Source organism: Pseudophryne corroboree, chromosome 6, assembly GCF_028390025.1.
Source record: "Pseudophryne corroboree isolate aPseCor3 chromosome 6, aPseCor3.hap2, whole genome shotgun sequence".
Lineage (NCBI taxonomy): Eukaryota > Metazoa > Chordata > Amphibia > Anura > Myobatrachidae > Pseudophryne > Pseudophryne corroboree.
Window position 1 is genome coordinate 527,740,680 of NC_086449.1, and position 4,150 is coordinate 527,744,829.

At 42.9% G+C, this 4,150-nt stretch overlaps 1 pseudogene; it reads left to right on the forward strand.

The window, feature by feature from the left end:
• Positions 1 to 206: 206 nt before the first annotated feature.
• Positions 207 to 325, forward strand: LOC134939053 (5S ribosomal RNA; annotated as a pseudogene).
• Positions 326 to 4,150: the final 3,825 nt, after the last annotated feature.

Genomic DNA, 4,150 nt, shown 5'->3' on the forward strand with positions numbered 1-4,150 from the left:
CCGCCTACTTCATATCTACTTCATCTCTCTATCATCCTATTATCTTTTCAGGACTCTCACTAGTGATTCAGAGGTATCCAACCTCTGTCTAACACTAGCAGCAGATCCACTCATTTTAATTTCATTGAACTCTTTCTGTCATCTCACTTATATCTTCGTGAACTCTCATCAGTGATCCCAGATCAACAGAGATTATTCCACTCCAACTCTACTACCATACCACACTGGAAACGCCCAAATCCATCCGATCTTGGAAGCTAATCAGTGTTGGGCTGAGTCAGTACTCAGGTGGGAGACTCCAGAGGAAGACCCAGTATAGTAGAGTACAGTTGAGTACAGTGACTAACACTGACAGCAGATTCACCTTTTTTCTCATCTGGTACTATCCTGTTCTTTACCTTGTATTTGTGGCGGTTGACGATATCATAGTTTAACTACCATACATTTATAATTGATGCTATAGCACACAGGCAAATTTCTACATCTGACTCTGTACATTTTTGTACAGGTATAGGGCTTAAACATACCCGTAAATTTATTGTATTTTCCTATCAAGGATAATTAGTGTAATTACTTCGATTTATCCCAGACAGTATAGATTTGTTTATTCTATGTACATGACTATTGGTCATTTGTTATTTCTTGTTTATGATTGTCAGTGTATACACTAAACTACATATTTTTACTATGAAGATAATAAAATTTGATTGTTTTTAATTGTCGATCTTTATTTCCAAATACTATCAGTCTAATGTTAAGAGTGCACCCACAAAAGAGTCTTCTTTTCTCCTTTCTGTCCATATGATTCTCCAGATATGCCAATCTGAGAAAGCTGCCCGTAACACCTTACTGATTACCTCAGCGCATGTGGAAAATTAACGCGGTAACTGCCACCAGCAGAAATACATTTTCAGATCAAGAGCAGGGTGAGCTCCTGCTCTCACCCCCAAACACAATTAGCCTCTTGGGGTTTGGGTGTGAAAACACAAATTCTAGAACTAAGATTAAGATTTTTTAATCCAAGTCAAAACTTCAAAGCTTATAGTTACAGAAAAAGAAAGGTTACAAGAATATAATAGTTTAAATAGTCACACAAGTAATCATAATTTCAAGAAATAAAATAAGGGAAAAAAGGGACAACATTCATATCACCTAGGCAGGGCTGAATGCTGATTGAGCATACCTCCTCTGGTAGGTATGTTTCATCATTATCATCTAGATCCCTTCTCGACAATGAACAACTTGCAGCCAGCATTTCTCATACTTAAACTGTAGGCCCCCCACTTGCCCCCTGAAAACATTTTAACCCTCCCAAAACCAGAGTGGATTGAGTCTCAGCTTACACTGGGGCTTCAGAGACTTTTCTGGCAGGGACGGATGACCTTATCTTTACAGTTTTGTTTGAAGCTCTGGACATTGTCTGGTAATCAGGCTAGCCTGGTTTTTACAACAGGGTCCCAGGAAGGGCAGTTCACACCCTGCTTGCCATAGCATCTGTGTGGGATTCCCCCAGGGCACTTAATGCATTCTCCAAGCAAAATCCGGTCCCCTGCATCAAAAGAAGGTCTGAAACCCCTGGGCTGTAGGGTAAACAAGCTGTGTCCCAGCAGAGTAATTAGGTTTCAACCAGTTGTCAGCCTAATACATTTTCCACAATACAAACATTAATAAATCACCCAATGTAAATTATACAATTTTTACCCACTCCATCCCTTACACTGACATCCTTCAATTTTGGGCATGACAGAGTTTTCCTGTGACCTGCAGTTTGCCAAACACATTTATTCCAATGTAAGATAGAGAATGTGCAAGCGCCACAAGTGTTACAGATACACCCGACTCAAAAACACTCCCAATAATTTTGGGCGTCTGCCGTCCCTTAAGTACGCAGTAGTGGTGAATTACTGTTGTAATTGTTTATGGGCAAAAAGGTGTAAGGGTATTGGCGACCACTGGTGTTAAATTAATACTGTTTCAATCCATGTATATAATAAAATAAAATATACAAATTTATTTGGTACAGATAAAATACAATTATTATAACGATAAGCAATGTGCAATACTAAAAGATGAAAAAAGGGGGGGGGGATGGGTTGTGTTTTAAAAACACATACGCAACGTTCTAATACCAAGTATTAAATAAAAAATAAACAGATAAAAAATGTTCAAAAATCGGAATAAATAAGAATAAATAAGGAGAGTCTTAACTTATAGGTAGAGGGTCACAGAGGGAGAGTCCAACGTGTTTCGTCCTGATGACTTCTTCAAGGGGTATTGGTGTGCTGGGATAGGGTCTCTATATATACCCTCTACACTTAGTCTATAATTGATGATGTCACTTCCTGTTTCAGGGCAGGTCTAAAACCTTTCATTAAAAATGCATGGAAAATCGTGCTTTACTATATAGGGGACAGTACATATAGAATTAAATTTTCAGGTACATACACATTCTAAAATAAAAATATCTAAAAATCGTGTACTAAGACCGGAGTGCGGCACTTCCGCCACACTTCCGGTATCATCAAGTCTCTATTGCGCATGTGCAAGGTACATGTGTTCCTCTAGTGTCTGAGTGAGACGTTTCCACCCCACTTCCGGTATCGTCCTCGTATGGAATGCGCATGTGTCGTGGAGGGTCTTTGAGACAAGTTGTGTACTCGTCCTTCTCCCGGAACCGGAAGCCCGTTCACGTCTGATGCCGGTCGTCTTGTTGCCATGGAGATCCTCCCGTGAACCGCATAATGACCCGCATGATGACGTCGCTTACACCGGAAGCGGACGTGCAGCATATTGATGATTTCTTGGTCTAATTTAAAGTCCATGCCTCGTTCTGGGTTCTGTAGCATTGTGGAACGCATAGTTTACTCTGATTGGTCGGTGTCGACATGTATGAGGAGGAAAATGATGTGGAGGCGGAGCAAATGCCTGTGAATGTGATGTCACCCCCTGCGGGGTCGACACCTGTGTGGTTGAACTTATGGAAGGAATTGCGTGAAAGTGTCAACTCCTTGCACAAAAGGTTTGACGACATAGGACAGCCGGCTACACAGCTTGTGCCTGTTCCAGCGTCTCAAATGTCATCAGGGGCTTTAAAACGCCCGCTACCTCAGGTGACAGATACAGACGTCGACACGGACACCGACTCCAGTGTCGACGATGATGAGACTAGTGTACCCTCCAATAGGTCCACCCGTTACATGATTGAGGCAATGAAAAATGTTTTACACATTTCTGATAATACCCCAGGTACCACAAAAAAGGGTATTATGTTTGGTGAGAAAAAACTACCTGTAGTTTTTCCTGCATCTGAGAAATTGATATGAGGTGTGTGAGGAAGCGTGGACTTCCCCCGATAAGAAATTGATAATTTCTAAGCAGCGTACCCTTTTCCGCCAGAGGATAGGTCACGTTGGGTAATACCCCCTAGGGTAGATAAAGCGGTTACACGCTTATTAGAAAAGGTGGCACTACCGTCTTCGGATACGGCCGCCCTGAAGGACCTGCTGATAGAAAGCAGAAAACTACCCTTAAAGCTATATACACACACACGGGCATTATATTGAGACCTGCTATTGCCTCGGCATGGATGTGCAGTGCGGCAGCTGCGTGGTCAGATTCCCTGTCGACTAATATTTATACTATAGATAGGGACAATATTTTGCTGAAAATAGAGCATATAAAAGACGCTGTCTTATACATGCGTGATGCACAGAGTGATATTTGCCGACTGGCATCACAAATAAGCGCTATGTCCATTGCCGCCATGCGGGGGTTTTGGACGGGACAATGGTCGGGCGATGCCGATGCAAAACGGCACATTTTCTACAGCTACGGCTGGGAAATCAAAACTTTTGCCACAAGCTACCCCACAGCAAAAGAAAGCACTGTATTATCAGGTACAGTCCCTCCGGCCCCAGAAAAGTAGAGGGCTAGAGGCTCATCTTTTCTGCCAAGAGGAAAAGGTAGAGGGAAACAGCTGCAGCACACAGCTAGTTCCCAGGAGCAGAAGTCCTCCCCTGCGTCCGGTAAGTCCACAGCATGACGCTGGGGCTGCTCAGGCGGACCGGGGTACGGTGGGGGCCCATCTCAGAAATTTCAGCGCACAGTGGGCTCTCTCACAGGTGGATCCCTGGGTTCTTCAAACAGTATC